We start from the raw sequence: 17,876 nt of genomic DNA on the forward strand, positions 1-17,876 counted from the left end.
TCTCATCTCCCCTCTATTTCAGGGGCATGACAAGTCAAAAAAATGAAAAGGTCAAAATAAACCCATTCCTGAGTTTTCTGAAGCTAAGGAGGAGAGAATACGGGTAACTTTCTTCAGAGTCTGTTCAAAAATGTGACCTTTTAACCAACGCTACCACAATCTGATTCGAAATCCTGATTCCTCTGAATCTGCCCTGCTGTTCCTGTCTTTCACAGCATTTACCACCCTCGAGAACTGTACGACTGACTTTATATTACTAATTTATATTAAATCTGTTTTTCTATGTCCTCCCATTAGAAGGTAAACACCACAAGGGCAGAAACATTCGTGTTGTGTGCGAAGGGACCCATGTGCCTAGGACAGTGCCTGGCCACGGTTTGTGTGCCATAAAAATCAGCTGAATGAACTTAATTGTGGTTTATGCCCAGAAATTAAGCCCAAGTATAAACATTTAAGATACGCCAGTGGCATAAAAAAGCCAACTGTGATTCTAATACAGATCATTTTTAACCTCCTGTATACAAGGATTATAATTTTAAATCCAGCACACGTTCATAAATCCAATTATGACTTTTGGGTTTACAGTTGTCTATATAAAATCCTCTAGCACAGACTCTAATTCCTACAAGCCTTCAATCAAAGTTCACCCAAAGTTATGAGAATTTTAATAAACATATTAACATTTATATTCCATTCTGAGGGCTTGTCTCTCTGCTTTATGTGCAAGACTTTTTGTTCTGCCATCATTTTATGGAAAAATGATGACAGCCTCACAAAGGTCTGTTTACCCAGACCGACTCTACAAAGCAGTCTTCAGACAGCATATGAGATTCGGCACCACCGAGGGCAGAATTGTACTTAATGCTCGAGCTGGAAATGTGAAATATATAGAAAGATTTATTATTAGTTTCCTCTTATGCCTCATAACCAGACAGAACAAGTCACAAATTGTCTGAATATGCACATGATGAATTTTGCTCTTCTATTGGCTTAAGCTGTGAAGTGTTTTAGTAGGTCTTTAAACACCAAAGCTTTCTCTCCACTCCCTCCCCTACAAACACACAGACACATTATTTGGCTTCATTACTTTCCTTTTTAAAAAGTCAGGTCTCACTAAAGATAAAATTTATGCAGAAAAACGTACTAAGTGCCTGACATTTGGTTTTAACATACTTTTGGGAAAATACTTTTAAATGCAGAAAGGAGTAGAACAGAAAATGTCACTACACTATTTTTTGGTGGCAGAAATGTGGCTTTGGAAGAGTACCTTTAAAAATTGAAGAGAAAAAATTAAATACTTGTGAGCAAGGCTCGAAGTTCGCAATCGTCAAAGTTTTGCTAAGTTAACAACTTGGCCTGTTTTAATTTCTTGAACGTTAAGTCCAAGGATAAAAAGCGTGCAATGTTACGGTAAGAATGCAGAGCAAATAATACCGTGCAGCGCTTTAGCAATATTTACCTTACAGTTTCAAGGCAAATACCATTATTCCCAAGGGCTTTGAAAACAGTGAGAAAAACAAACGAGGCTTGAGAAGGACCAGGCTGCTTACACTCTACTCCTTCCATCTTCGCACACATGTGGGAGCCAAGGCACTGCTTCCTTAGCATAGGATTTCTAACATCATGACCAGTTAACAGTTAAGTCAGGAACAATCCAAAATTTCTAAAATTTGAATCCACTGCTTGGTTACCTCTTGTAGATGATAAACTGCTGAACCATCTAGTTTAGCTTCTACGTGTTTCAGAGATTGAAAAAATAAGCAGAAGCCCACCCATATGTGAATATGTCATGTTTCTCTTGTTAGTATTTTTAGTTAACAATGTTGAAAAGAGACAAAGACCCCAAATGGAGTCACTTATGCTAAGCCCACATCGTCAGATCCAGACTTAATACCTGACCTAATCAGCTGCAACCTCTCCCAGGAGTGGACTCTTAAACCAGTCAATGTAGGATGACCTGCTCAGCACCAGAAGGTAATCTGTCTGAGAGACCCCTGCCATCCCCCAAAGGAAGGTGACCATGCTTGAAACAATCCACACTTTTCTAGCAACTTGTTTTGCTCCTGCTGCCTATAGAAGTCTTCCATTTTGTGCAGCTCTTTGGAGTTCTGTCACCTAGATGGAATGCTGTCCAATGCACGGAATCACTGAATGAAGTCAGTAAGATCTTAAAGATTTACTCATTGTATTTTGTTATTTAACAGATTTTGTGGCAATGGTAGGCTCCGAAGGAAAGTTCTGACACCTCTGGAGATGATGAGAAACACAGGTATCTGGGGAGATCTGTGAACCCTTCAAGTTCTCTGTTTCTCTCGTGGTTTTTGAGGGCCATGGGTAAGCTCCCCCTGGTTCTGGGCTCCGTTCTCTTTGCATCAAACTCCTGATCTAATTGGCTTTCCAATCCAAGACTTAGTGGGTTAGCTAGGTCTGGCAGATGGTTCTCCCCCAAACTCTAGTCCTAGCCTGTATTTAATCTAGTCTCCCGCTGCTGGGGTCTGCTGGTTCTAACACAGTTCCACCTTGGGAATGGCTGGTGGGTACAACTAAGCCTCTTCTTTTTCTGGCCCGTCTGCCATCACATCTCTTTGCCTACTGCTGGTGCAGTAACATGCGCATCCTTGTCTGGCTGGTTTCTCAGAAGCCAATAAACCACAAACTTGGTGGTGGACACGGATCAGTACTTAATAGCTGTTAGCGTGTTCAACACCTAACTCTGAGACTCTCAGGTTAGGATAGGATGGTCATGGAATGGGTTAGACTGACCCCAGGTCACCTGTAAACCTCAAGAAAATTTCTTGCACAGGGAGGGATGCTGTAAAAACACCATGCGATCCTCAAGCCAGTGGCACATCCCTCTGAGGTATGAGTTTGGCTCAAGGAGACCCAATGGCTTAGCTAAAGAAGTGAGATTCCGAGATTCCAAAGAGCTGAGTGTGCCACATCCCAGCACACCTGCTTATTCTATGTCTAAAGAACTATGGTCCCAGAAGCAACAGACAGCCACAAAATGGCAGCTCTTACTAAAGACAACCCAGAATTACAATGGCCATTATGGCGGCGCATTCCAGTTGGATGAGACTGTTCACTTAGGAAGTGCGCTTGAAAGCAAAGGTCCCCAAATCAAACAAACAGAATGGGAATACCTATCTTAACTGGTACGGAGAAGCTTCCAAAAGGCTTCAAGATGCCAAAATAGATTCATTGAAAAATTCATAGCAAAAGGCTAATGAAGAATTAAAGACACAGAGGTCCCTATCACAAAAGACAGACAGACTGACATAAGGCCTACTGCTCCCCTCTACCCTACTTTACCGCAGCACTCATGTCCTACTAACTCTCTACCCGAACTGCCCTTCCACTCTGAAGAGACTTACACAATTATATTTTAAAATAAAATCCCCCAAGGCTGCAGGAGATCCTCCTCAGGCATCTTTCACCCCTTGGTCAAAAACCAAACCAAAGGAAGGTCCGCAGCTAAAGAATTTCCTACACGTAAGGAGAAACCCCAGACGTTTTCTGAAGAATTGTGTCGTCATCACGGACTATGACTCCAGGCTGCCGGATCTTTGGGCACGTTCTGGTGGGACCAGATGAAGCCCGAAAATGTACACGAGAAGCAGAATGGCACAACCCCAAGGATGATATTTGAGATCTTCATCACGCTCCCATAATGGACCAGGAAAAAATTGCAAAACAACAACGAATGTTTTAAAAGCCGTTCCTAGAGTCTTTGCTGCCCACATTGATGGGTCTATGATCCAAACATGCCAATAAGATGAATCTGACAGGTTCTAAAGCCCGTGTGCAAGCTCTCTTCCTACGGCTTCTAGGTTATACCCTATTTGTAAATCTTCTATGATTAGTGGATTGATAAATAAGACATAAACAGGATGGGAGGCCATTGATTTGACTAAACTTGTGACTCTAGCTCATGATGACTTTGAAACAAGACCAAAATCAAAAGTCCACCAAGTTATTAGCCTCACAACTACAAAAGCTATGAGCTAGGCACCCGAATACCTGACAGCCCCCCACCCCACCCCCACCTGCCATTACACCCTCTTAGGAGTCTCATCAAAACACTAGATCAGGGCCCCTGGGTGGCTCAGTTGTTTAAGTGTCTGCCTTCAGTTCAGGTCATGATCCTGGGGTCCTGGGATCAAGTCCCACAAATGTTGGGTTCCCTGCTCAGTGGGGAGTCTGCTTCTTCCCTTTCCCGATGCCCCTTCTCCCCACTTGTGCACTCGTGCTTTCTCTTTCTCTCAAATAACAAATATTCTAAAAGAAAAACTAAAAACACTGGGCCAGCAGTCGATGTCTCATTTTTATTCAACTAGGGCAATTCTCTACTTTAAACCCAACTCTCATAGAACAACAAATCCCTTAGAGTGAAAAAGAAGTTTCTGTAGTGGGGTATCTAAAAAAATTGAGAGTTTCTAGCTCAACCTGCAGTACAGAGGACTCTGGGACCTTTTACTGAAAAAGTTTGTGTGGGATTTTTTGTTTGTTTTGCTACATAATATAGTACCAGTTACCTTGTTAGGTAAAGATCTCCTTTCTAAAACTGAAAGGGCTAATGTTTTCCCTCCAATGGAAACCTCACCTTAGAACCTCCTGACCAACCTGAACCTGATCTTTTATGTCCCTTATAACTTGTCCCTGATACAGAAAAGAAACCATTCCAGCAAAAGATCCCTGATTTATCTGAGGTGCCTGAGAACCTGTGGGCTACTTCTAATACTGACATTGAGAGAATAGAGTACAGGGCCTATAAAAATTCAGACAGACACAAGTAAACCTCTTCCAAAATTGCCTCCATATCCACGAAGCCTGAGGCCATGCAAGACCTCACACCAACAAGACCTTAATCCCTACTCAGGGCTAATCATTCCCCCAGGCACCCCCTGTGACTGCTAGACTGGAAACCTGATAGGCAGGTTGGCAAATTATTAATAAGATAGTTATTCCCCATTTCCCAGTTGCTCTAAACCCAACAACTTTTTGTCACAAGCTTCATCGGAGTCAAGATGGTTCGCTGCTATGTTCAGCCTTCTTCAGCATCCCTGGAGACCCCCAAGAGCTAACATCTATTTGCCTTGATTTGGAACAATCAACACTATACCTGGAAAGTCATCTCTCACAGGCTCAGTGGGGCCCCATCTTACTTTCCCCAAGTGCTCCAGCAAGGTTTAGATCCCCTACAGTTCCCTGGGAAACTGAGCCTTCTAGAGTATGTAGATGACCTCTCACTCTGCCCAATGACCAAACAGGTGTCCATCAAAGATTCCATTTATTTGCCTCAACAGCTGAAAAAGGACAACTCTAAGGAACAACTACAATCATCTCTAGATATTGTTCATTACCGAGGACATAATCTAGGAGTTAACGGAGTCTGCTATCTCCAAAAAAGAAGTAAACTGATCCAACAATGTCCTAAGCCCACAGCTAAGCAACAACTTCACTGATTCCTAGGCCTAGCTGGCTACTGCAGACTCTGGGCTCCTAATTTTCCTCGACTGATTTCCCCAGTCTATGAACTTACTGAACTTTCAGTCCCTGAGCCAGATAAACACAAGTAGGCCTTTATAAGACTAAAACAAGCCCAGAAAGAATTGCCAGTCCCAGGACTACCTAACAATTCAAAACTTTTCGCCTTATTTGTGCATGAAAGAGGTAGGCAAGCCCTGGGAACAACCACTCAAGAACACAGTGAACACAGACCTACCACCTCTAAGAGGACCCGACTCGATTCGGTTATCTGCGGTCATGCTAACTGTCTTAAGGCTACAGTTAATAGAAGCTTCCACAGATTCAACCCTAGGAAACGACATTCATTTACAAACTCCCTAAGTTGTCTAAAGTTTTCATTCTGAATGGACTGTTTTTCTCTGCAAGCAGACTCACTTCCTGTAAGATCCTTCTGCTTTTGCCACCCCATCTGCATCTTCAATGTTGCAATGTTCTTAATCCTGACACGTTACTACCCCTGCCTGACAAGGGTGAGCCCCATGACTAGGAGGCACCCCGTTTTGTGACACATCCTGATTTAGGAGCTACCTCCTTTGACTAACCCTGATCTAATTTGTCCATTGATGGGTCATCCTGTAAAAATGAGAAAGGGAACTCCAGGCTGACAAAAACACTGTTTCTACCCAAAATGAAGTCCTTGGGAGAGGAAACCTCCCACAAGCTAAACTGGCCCAACAAACAGAGCTCCATGCCCTCACCCAACTACACCCGTTATCAAAAGGACTGTTCATAGTCATACGGATAGTCGGTATGCCTTTGGGATCATCCATAATTTGAGGATGTTATGGGAAAAGAATAGTTTTCTTATGTCCACGGGGACCCCAATCAAAAATGGACAAGTACAAGGCCTTCTTACTGCTATGCTCTTACCTTGCGAAATTGCTGTCATCAAAATCGAGGCCCACACTAAAAATGGAACCTGGTATCAGAGAAATGCCCTAGCTGACTTTCATGGAATGGCAGCACAACTGAACCTGTGAAGTTTGAGGCACGTGTGGACAAAGTCCACTTTGCTTCTGCAAAAAAATCACCTCTTGTTGCGAGACTTTAGCCTTCACGATGTCTATAACACAGAACAGTGTGCTCCTGAATCAGAGAAATGAAGATGAGCAAACAATGGTTATAAACTCGACGAATGGTTGGGGCGATGGGAAAACCAAGATGGCTACCAGGTCCTTCCCTGTTCCCTGGCACAGCCCATTCTTCAGTTTTGGCATTCCTTTACCAACTATGGTGCAACGAAGATGACTCAGATTATGAACTGACCTTGGTGGGGAGCCTGGTGACTGGGTGTTCTGGAAATGTCATCAGAGGAAGACAACTCCCTAACCCCATTGGAAGGGACCTTACCAAAGGCTCCTGACTACTAACATTGCTGTGAAACTAGAAAGCACTGAATGCTGCTTACATATCTCACAGCTAGAGAACCCTCCACCTGACATCTGGTCTCGTTCAGATGCTGGAGATGTCTAATTAAAACGATGAAGAAAGGGAGCTGACATCATTGTCTGCTTCCACCTAAGATGCCAGATCGAGACTTCATACTTCGACTAAACATGAAACCCTCTCTTCTTCTCTTTCTTTCTTTTACTCCGTCACTGGCCTGGAAAAGTAGCACCATCAGCTGTATCTCCCGGGTCACTGCTAAGGGGGCAGCCCTTTGTTTTGATGGATTTTGTCATCAAAAACTCTGATCTGCCCATGATGCTAGAGATCCCCTGGTCCTCTCTGTGACCAGTTTCTCAGGACAGTGTGCCAATGAGGCCACGATCAGGAATCCCACCTTAACTCCTAAAAGCACTGCAGAATCTGTGGAAGTGACAGGTATGCAGTGGGAATCCTCAGACTCCACAGCCAAGCCTGCTTCTGATGAGAGCATGGCTCCGAGCATCTTTCAGCTGAACAAGGAGGTGTCTGTGCTGGGGCCAACACCACCTGCTACACTCGAATGACACTTCTGGGGAAGCTGAACTCAGCTATGCAGGATTAGCGAAGAAGCCACTTGGCTCAAGGAAATGATGCCTTCAACAGGGTCATTTTGGCTTCTTTGACTTTGATGGATTTGTGTCTTAGGGAGCACGGCTCCAAAGTGCGCTCCAGACACCAGGAGTTATCCTGCTTATACGGTCACAGGACTCTCCCTGGCGCGCCGTGTTCTCTCCAAGGCGTTAAATGCATGTTCGCAGTCACTAAGCAACAAGCAAATGATCTCCCTCAGATCAGAGTGCCAGAAAAGAAACAAAGACAATGGCCAACTTTAAGAAAAAATGTGACCCTTTAGTCATGACCTGTCAATACCACAGAGACTCAAGCAAAAAATGTCACAACCTGTCATTACCACACAGAGTATCGAACAAAATCTGAGAATGTGAGAGCATCAGCTCGGAGTGGGGCTAGTGCCTTAAAGTTTGATCACATCCCCCAGTTAAGCTGAGAGTCTGATCAGAAGAAGTAAATTTTAAAAAAGAGACCACAGGCCCCAGATGGAGTCACTTGTGCTAACGCCACGTCACCAAGCCAATCATAATACCTCACTTAGTTTCTACTACTTCCAGGAGTCGACTCTTTTTTTTTTTTTTAAACATTTCCTTCCTTCCCTTCCCCTTTCTCCTTTCCTTCTCTTCCCCATTCCTTCCCTTCCCATATTTGTGAAAGAGGAAGAGGGCACATGTGTCTGAATGGGGGCAGGGCAGAGGGGAAGAGAGAAGGAGAGAGAGAAGAATCTCAAGCAGATTCCATGCCGAGCATGGGGCCCAACACAGAGCCTGATCCCATGACCTCCGAGATCATGATGTGAGCTGAAACCAAGAGTCAGATGCTAAACCAACTGAGCCTCCCACGTATCCCCCTCTAGAATTGGACTCTTAACCTAGTCCATCTGGAATTACCTGGTCAGCACCACCTGGATGACAGATCCCTGAGGTCCCCTAAACGGAAGTGACCTTGCCACAAGGACAATCCAGTCTTTCGAGCAACTTCCTTTTCCCATCGCCACTGCCTGTAAAAGTCTTTCATTTTGTACCACTTTTTGGAGTTCCTTTCTATCTGCTAGATGGGATGCTGCCCAACCCATGAATCAGTGAATAAAGCCAGTAAAATATTTAAAACTTAGTTCACTTTTGTTTTTTAACAAGACGGCAGAGCGACTTTTTATTAAAACCTTGCTAGGTGCCAGGAATTGGTCTACGTATTCGCAAATATCATTCATTTAGCCCTCAAACAAACCCGGAAAGCAGGGGGTCTTCTTATCCTCGTTTTTCAGAAGAAGAAACTGAAGGCCATAGAAAATATAAAACGTGTAGCTATCACATGCCTACGAAGAACAGAGCAGGAGTAGATTGTAGCTTTTCCTTCCCCAAAGGCCATTTATGACCATTTGCACAATCCCACTTTACAGGATATAATAAGATGGAGATTTTTCTAGGCAATGAACACTAAACTCCTGATACTTCAGCCATGCCATATACAAGCAGAAAGATTTTCTGAGCAAAGGCCACATGGAAAAAGAAAAGAGCTTTGAAGAAGGACAGTTATATACAATGACCTTGGCTGTCACTGGACAGTGCTATGGAATGCCACACTCCACAAAAGGCCACAGCAAGGGTAAGGGTAGGAGTAAATAATTAAAATTACATTATACCAGCAACTGCTCCCGGGCAAGAAAATGTAAGGGGCTCAAGAATTTCAAATAGGATTATTTTTTCCTATAAAAATAACAAATTAGTTGATCACAACAGATAAACCAAGCCTAAAATATCACTGTGCAAATTCTGAACAGCAGATTAAGACAAAAAACAAAAATTTCAAAACCATCCTTACAGCACATGCATGACACAGCACAAAACTGGTATAAGTGGAAAAATCAAAATAAACTGCACCCAGTTCACAACCACTAACAAAGTGAGGTGATGGCAGCAGAACCCATTCAGACACAGCAACACCCCCCACCCCTGCCCCAGGGCACAGACAGGCACGCCCCACGACACCTGCACAGAACCAGCAGCAACAGGTGAAATGCAAAACGCACTCTCTGATCAACCTGGGCTACAGCAGCATCTAGGAACCTTCTAGAAATGCACAATCTCTGGCCCTGCCTCAAGCTACACTGATCAGAAACCATGCATGGACAAAATCCCCAGGTGACTGGAATGGTGTTAAGGTTTGAAAAGTCCCTAGAGAAAGGGCTGGAGGCTGAGGGGAGAGGAAGGGCTCTTCTGTCTGAATATTCTGAGACTGCCTCCGTCTAGACCATCAAGAAGCTCCTGAGAGGCTGGGGCGCCTGGCTGGTTAAGTGTCTGACTCTTTTGATTTTGACTCAGGTCATGATCTCGGGGTCATGAGGTTGAGCCCCGGGTCGAGCTTCGTGCTCAAGGGGGAATCTGCTTGAGATTCTCTCTCTCCCTCTCCACCCCTCCTCATCCTACCCTGATACTTTCTCTCTTGAAAATAAATAAATACATTTTGTAAGAACCACCCCAAAGCCTAAAACAAAAAACAAAACAAAAAAACAAAACAAACAAAAAAACAAACCAAAAAACCCCCCAAAACAAACAAAACAAAAACAACCTGAGAGGCCATCTCTGCAGCCTGAAGAGAGCGCAGACAGTAAGACAGTAAGATCAAGCCCAGAGCCCTTCCCCGGTAGCGGGGAGTTGCCCCAGGTGGGTTACTGAACATGTGAATGGATTTGAGGGGGAAAAGGCCAGGAAAAGCAACCAGGACACTCTGGGAAGAGTTGGCACATTTTAAGGAGAGGGAGGGTGAAACAGGAGCGCCGTGAGCCCGGAGGGTCTCTGCCCGCACAGCCCGCTGACCTGACCAGGGAGGCCCACAGACGAAGCATCCAGCTCAAGGCCCTGAAGGTGCGCGGATACACATGAACAGCGGATGCTTCGGGTGGGCTCAGATCTCAATTTTCACCAAATATGGAGGTGTTGGGGTAGGACACTGAATGGACGGGTCCTAAATCAAAGAGAAAAAATGAAAAGTAGGATATTTAAATCCAGCCAATGGTGCTGGCACAGCCCTGATTTTCCCAACTGAAGCAACATTCCCCAGTGAGATGAGAAAGACTTCAAGGAGCGTTTGAACCACCTCCGCTTTGACCTCAATCTACGTTCTTCTTTCCAGCTTCTCTCTTAACTCAAGCAAAGGACCCCGTGGGCCAAGCATCCCATGACGGGAACCCAAACTCCCCCCGGAAGCAGTAAGGACGCCCTGAGCCAGCAAGACCCCACAGGAGTGGCCCCAAGACAATGACAACCCGACCTTCACTGGCCGCCACATGGACCCACCAAGCTGTCCTACTCTTCCTTACGTAAACCTAGAAGTATTTCCAATGCTTTGGAGACTGTTTCTGAGACACAAGTCAGTTGACTTCAGGTGCTGGCCTCACTCAAATCTAATTCCTTTCTTGTTTCACCAGCGCTGGTCTCTGTGTGGATTCTGTCAACAGCGAGTGGCTGCACCCGGTGTGTCTGAGACCCCCGGAGCCGGGTGGCCACACTGTACTTCTGGCTGGTCCAGCTCCCACAGGCCTCCCCAGGACAGAGCACTTGGCCGCAGGCTCACGGTCTAGTTCCCGAGCCAGGGGCTGCGGCAGGTCAGAGTCAGCTACTCCTGGCTAGTCCATCCCGGGCGGGGAGTACAGGAAGGAAGTCCTCTGCGGCTGCCAAAACCTGTTTCGTTTCGAGGACTGTCTTTCTTTCCCTGAACTGGCATCAACAGCCTTGACCGCATTTGGTGAAACCGAGAAACGACTAAGCAGCAGGAGCAGACCCCAGAGATTTGGCTCCTGGTAAGTCTTGCTGATAAATGCACACCAGCTCCCGCCCTTGTCCTCGTGTTCCCTGCTGTTGGGTACTTCTGAACTTCGTAACCCATCTGCTCAGGCTTGTGCAGCATGAGTTGTGACTATGGGTCCCTGTCAATTGTGAAGGGACCGCTGGAAAAAAGAGCAGATGAGAGGTAAAAGGGAAGCCAGCGTCCACATCTGGGGAGACCGCCGCTGAGTTTGTGTGTACAAGATAGAATGCTCTTCTCCCCTCCCCGAGCGCCCTAGAGAAAATATTGGCTGACTGGTCTCCTTTTAGTTGTAAGCCTATGGCTAAGAAGAAAATGAATTTTCATTGTAACACCGCCTGACATGAGTATGTTACGCTCAGAGGAAAGATGGCCACTGAATGGCTCTCGGATTCCTTCCTCCCATTTTGCTGCCTCTAAACAGGGGGTTTGGCTTTGCTCTCTTAGCTTGTCTAGGAAGCCGTGTGGTGTAGTCGGTGGATACCCCCCACTTTGGGGGAAGAACAAATGCTAACAGGTACTCTGGGCTTCGTGTAGTCACAGCTGTGCTGCTTCTGGGTCCTTCCTGAACCTCTGCCTAGGAAGACTCCTTCTGTTCCCAAAGGAAGCCCATGAAGACCTATTGTGAATTTATGGTGCACAGTGCTGAAAAGCAACCAGAGAAAACAGCTCTTTTGCAGGAGAGAGAGACAGGACATGGAGATAAAGGAACTTTAAATTCACCATCAGCCTTGCTGGTGGTACCCTGACACTTCCACCTCTGCCTTCCCCTCCTCCTGTCTCTGCAGTATCAGCTGCGTGGTTCCCGTGGATGGCCCCTACCCCAGCCTTGATGCCACCAGCTCCTATGCCTCTTATCCTTACCATCGAGGATCAAAGACCACCCTTAGCTGTTGAGCTACTTCCTTAGGAGGTTCAGAGAGAAGCACGAAGGGTTCTTGAGGCTCCTCCGGACTTAAACTGCCCACTTCAGATCCTTCCACAGAAGCCCCAAGTGACACGGACCAGGGGGAACAAACTGATTAACCTTTTAGTGGACTTGGATGCCACATATTGGGGATTAAAGCTAATTCAGGATGGGCAGCTTAATTCAAACAGACATGTCTTTAGAGTTATCAGCATTAAATATAAAACTCGTGTTCTACCAAGGTTTACTAAAGGTCATATTGTATACCCAGGTTTACTGAAGGGTATCTCTACTGCAATCTGTCAGCAAAAAGAGGACTTAAAACGATGGTTAATTTGATCTATCTCATGCAGTTTTCATGGGTAATTGTTAAGAGCAAGTAGGCTGAATGTTAAAAAAAGGTGTATAACTTTCAGAATCTTTGTTACGCTAAAATTCGAAGTTTTGCTCGGTTAAATGATATGTTGGTTTGAACCCCCTGGATTATCTACGTCTTTTCCAAATAAGAAAAACTACTGAAATCTTTATTAATGAATATAGGTTTATCTGCTTTGGGCTTCCGATGATAGAAAAACTGAAGATAAATTTGGGTCTGCCAGCAAACACATTTTATGCTTAGTCAAAAGACTGTATTGTGAAAAAACACGTTTCCAGAAATTATGAAATATACTCATTAATTTCCAACCTGAAGAATTCTGATGTAGCAGTTCACAATTGCTTACCACCTGGTTTTTAGTAGAAATTAAAGTTTCTAAGCATGAAGAATTCTGATAAATATAACTGAAACTATTAGAAAAAAGGGAAGCTACGCCATATACAAGGGAAATAAGATGTATTTTTGATAAGAAAGGTAAAGGTACGAGGAATGGGAATACATTTTTGTTGAGGAAAAGAGAAAGTAATTTTGTCCTAAAATGGTACTGGTTAGAAAGCTTTGGACATCTGATTGAAAAAGGAAGGTATAGAAGGTTTGTGAAGGGGAATCTTTGGAAAATAAGTTTATAAACAGTCAGGACTAACACTGGAATGAATGAGTTTTAAAAGTATACCTGTATAAGACTGAAATTTAGCTTTTCTGTCTGTTAAGATAAAATTTTCTTGGATTGTTGGTCTGCTCTGTAAGAAATTGTAAACAGAGTTCTTAGTTTTGTTTTTGTTTTTGTTTCTTTTTAATCTCTTCAGAAAACCAAAGTTTCTATGTCTTGTCTTTTTTAGGTCTTTGATTACTTAAGAAAGTTAAAGCTTCTCAATTTTAAAGGAGCTAAGATTTGCTCACAACTATGTCACCTTCTCATTACAACCTTGATCAGACAGATAAAGACTGTTTTATAACCAACTATAATCCTATTTACATATGTGCTTTAAAACCTTCCAAGATTTTTACAAACTTCCCAAGCTTCATATTCTAAACAAAGTCTTCTTGACTAATTAAGCTTATTTATTAAGTTACATGGTAGTTAAGTTAGATGGGAAGCACTGTCATACAAATGATGCTAAGCTTTTTTAGGTTATATTGTATGGGTAAATGCTATAACTGTTGTAGAAATTATATGATAGATATTACATATACCATATATATCATACATTGTATCATATATAATGTATATATAATTATATGTCCCTACAATTTTACTATGTCTCGGTATGTGGCTGGAATGGCAAAATCGCTCCTCAAAAGCCAGAGCTCACCCTATTCCAAGGGGCTAGCTATGGAAATAAGGCCCTCCCTTCCTTACGATGGAACTGGACAAGGCACTTACGGATGCCGGGATCTCCTGGGAAGTCTGCCACTTACCAGTGATGCCTCATAACCGGGATATTATTGAAGCTAGACATTGGGCAGTGAGGGTTTCTTGATGATTCTATCCCTTGCCATATATATGTCCCAGAAGCCAGCTCTGTTGATGCAGAATTAACAGAGACTTAAACCAACCATTCAGTGGCCATCTTTAATCAAATCAGTACACAGTCACTCTGCTAAATGAGGAAACCACATGAATTCAAAAAGTCATCCTTCAAAACCAGATGGCCATTGGTATTTTGACTGCAGCCCAAGGAGGAACCTGTGCTCTCATTAAAACAGACTGTTGTAATATATATTCCAAATTACTCAAAGAACGTGTCTGAAGCCATGAAAGACTCAAGTAGACACATCATTGCTATAGATGCCCTGGTTCTAGATCCTTTTAGCAGTTGACTTAATTGAGTTCTTTCCAAATGGAAATACACTCTGCTCAGCACTGTTATACTTCTTGTCCTTTTCTCTTTGATTGTGGTTTGACTTTTTCTATTTGTGAAACAGGAGCCTATGCCACTCATACCAGCATGGAGATGCCTTACTACCTTACTCTGCATCTCAGGAGAGACTCAAGCAGGGAAATTCCCCCCCCCTGTCAAAATCCTCCATTCCAAAATCCCTATGTCATCCCTGGTCAATAGGAAGTAACTGCAGAAGAAATGACCACTGTCCCTTTTCCCTCCATAGAAATGGAATGTTGTTTTGACAGTGGGGATCTGAAAGAGGACTTTACTTCCTTTAAAAAAAAAATGCGTGGCATGGAGCCCAATGTGGGGCTTGAACTCATGATCCTTAGATCAAGACCTGAGTTGAGATCAAAAGTTGGTCATTTAACTGACTGAACAACCCAGGTGCCCCAATTTCACCTCCATTTGTCCTACATTAAAAAAAAATAAATTTATGAGAGAAAGAGAGAGTGTGAGAGTGTGAGTGTGTGTGTGTGTGTGCGCGCGTGTGCACGCACGAATAGGGTAAGGGGCAGAAGGAGAGAGAAAATCTCAAGCAGATTCCCTGTTGAGCCTAGAGCCAGATGTGGGGTTCGATCCCATAACCCTGAAATTAAAACCTGAGACAAAATCAAGATGCTCCACTGATTGAGCCACCCAGGTGCCTCTAAACTCATCTTTTGACTAAGGCAAAGCACCCCATGATGGGAACCCACACTACCCCTCAAGCAATAAGGATGCCTTGATACCAGCCAGGCCCTGCATGACTGACCTGAAGACATTGACTGACCTCGTCTTCACTGTGCACTGACCTGTGTCCCACTACATTTTTCTTACATAAACCTAGAAGTTTTTCCAGCACTCTGGAGACAGTCTTTGAGATGTCAGTTCACGGTCCTCCCAGTGCTGGCCTCACTGAAATAAATTATTTTCCTGCTTCACCACCACTCTCTCTCTGCCTCTGGATTTTGTCAGTGTAAGTGGCCAAATCTGGTCTGTTTGGGACTCATGGAGCCAGGTGCTCTTGCACCGTGGGCTCCAGTTATAGAAGGTTCTGGTCTTGGGAGTATTCAGGTCTGAATCAGCTCTACAGCTTCGCAGCTGCACAAGCTTGGGCAAAGTAACTCACTTCTCCTTTTTGTGCTTCAGTTTCTTCTTCTGGAGGATGATACAAGCTTTTACCTCACTCTCATGCCAAGGACTAGATGCAATACTACATGCGTAGCTCTTAACTCAATGTGTGGTACTCAATACACACTGGTTACTGTTATGACACAGGAGAGAGGAAGCACGGGACCCACTTGAGAAAAGACAGAGTTAAAAACTCAGCTGAGACTGTCTGAAAGCAGTTAGGAACAGCAGAGGGTAATGAAAATTATTGTTAGATATTACTGGTAGAGAAATCTAAGTAGTAAAAAGGGATATTTGGTTGTCATTGAAATAATGCAATTATTTACTTAAGACTGGAAAACTCCAAAGAGTAAGGAAACATGAGTGGGGGAGATGCTCATCGCAGAGGAACTGGGAATCTTCACTGGCCTTCACGAAAGGGTCAACATTCAGCATCTCCAGTTTAGGAATATCTTGAGGGCAACCCTCCTTCTGGGAGATAAAGGGTAAAATCTCTGCTGAGAACCAGGCCTCAGAAACTTAAGGAATTCCAAGCAGGAGACAGAGAAAGAATAGTCACTGCAGTATGAGTGACATCACAGGGCTTAAAAAAAAAGCTACAGGATCCTGCTGGGAATGTAAAAATACAGTGAGAAGTGCAAGCAGCAGAATGTCTGTCAGAAAGTAAGGCATGAGGCCCACAGGACAGAATCCATATTTAATCCACTATCAGGTGCCAGGAACCCAAAGATCAATAGGCAAAGGGGATTTAGGGCAACTTAAACGCAATTAACCTCTTCACTGAAGATTTCAGCCAGGTGAATTTTCAGTGACTGTGGACCCAAACAACAAGCATTTATGGAAAGCTACAGCCAAAATACCTGTGATCACCTGTGACTTGGGGCTGACAATGGAATGCTATGTTACATATTTTCAGGAGCCTGATTTTACTAAAAGGTAGTCTAGAAGGTGCTGTGGTATTCTGTCCTGATAACCCTTTAAAACTCTGAGCAGGAGACAACGAGAGTCAGGGTAACAGCACTCAATTTTGAGAAGGCTGATTAAGATATACCAGTGACGAAGGGCAAATTGTATCTGGGACAGGAGTTTAAAGCTTTGAGGAGGTCTAGCTCCACTCTGGTGGGATAAGCACACTACAGCCTGTCTCCCACACTGATCACCATTAAAACCTCTGGCCAGCACACAAAAAGCGACATAAAAATGTGCAGACTCTGAAAAAGCAAATGAAAGTAGGCAGAGTATAAAAGGATGTCAGATGTGGAGAGACGACCCCCAAAGTGATGAAGTTTCCCTGTTTCTCTTTCTTTGTTCTTAGGCTTTGCCGGAGGATGACTATCCATTCAGAGACGGCAGTGGACTGTGCTAAGACCCCACAAAAGTGGTGGGCTCACTCCTAAGATGTTCATACATGAGACAAATCCAAAACAGCATAGCTAAGATTAAAACCACTGTGTAAGTGTCTGACACAAATGCCACATGCAAGAAATACACTCAAAACAGCACAGCAAAGACTTGAAAACTGAACTAAGGCAAACAGAATAAGCCTAATCAGGCTGACAGTCTGCTAAAAAATGGAACATTTTTCCAGAGGAATATAGTAAGATCCAAAGTCTATACAAAGTAATGTTCACAATGTCTAGGATACAGAACAAAGTTATTCAACACACACAGATGATGGATTCTAAAAAAAATAAAAATAAAATAAATTGACAGATGCCAACCACAAGATAAGCCTAACACTGGAATATCATTGGATAAACAATTGTAAGGGCCTATTTAGCCAGAGCAGCTCCACCCTATCCTGCCCCCCAACCCCAACCCCAACCCCAGGGAACTTACTTAAAAACAAGTCCCAGAAACCAGTCCCAGGTAACAAAGCCCAAATACAAGGGTGGGTCAGACCAGGTGAAGGTAGCCAATCAGTAGGGGCGCATACTGTCTGTCTCCCTAACTACCAAGGAGTATGGGCTCTGCCCTTTGGGTGCCCTTTGGGCACCAATTCTGACCAAGGCGATAGGCTAGTTCAAATATCTACTATAGGGTAAACTGTAATTCAATTGGTCACTTATGCGTGACCTAACAGGACTGTGCAGCTTTCTCAGTATTACAATCTCATTGGTCACCTGTGTGTGTGGCCAGGCCCAACCACATGGCTTTTGCCCTTAAAAGCTAGTCTGTAAGGCAGAGAGTCGTCGCCTCTTTGCAAGAGATGGCCCTGGTCAATCAGTTTGATTCTCGATGCTTGGCACGAAATAAAGCTTTG

The 17,876-nt window shown here is 44.0% G+C and overlaps 1 protein-coding gene and 1 long non-coding RNA gene across 2 annotated transcripts in view; one reads left to right on the forward strand and one right to left on the reverse strand.

Moving 5' to 3' along the window:
* The window catches only part of LOC309869552, a 130,424-nt gene extending 117,670 nt beyond the window's left edge, over positions 1-12,754 (forward strand). The window contains exons 6-7 of the long non-coding RNA XR_014314251.1: positions 2,205-2,269; positions 10,660-12,754. This is a non-coding gene — a long non-coding RNA (uncharacterized lncRNA). The remainder of the gene's footprint in view (positions 1-2,204; positions 2,270-10,659) is intronic.
* Positions 1-17,876, reverse strand: part of MPP7 (MAGUK p55 scaffold protein 7) — a 287,284-nt gene that overhangs the window by 29,369 nt on the left and 240,039 nt on the right. The gene's annotated exons all lie outside the window — the stretch shown is intronic.

The sequence above is a fragment of the Mustela nivalis genome (assembly GCF_964662115.1).
Source record: "Mustela nivalis genome assembly, chromosome: 7".
Classification (NCBI taxonomy): Eukaryota; Metazoa; Chordata; class Mammalia; order Carnivora; family Mustelidae; genus Mustela; species Mustela nivalis.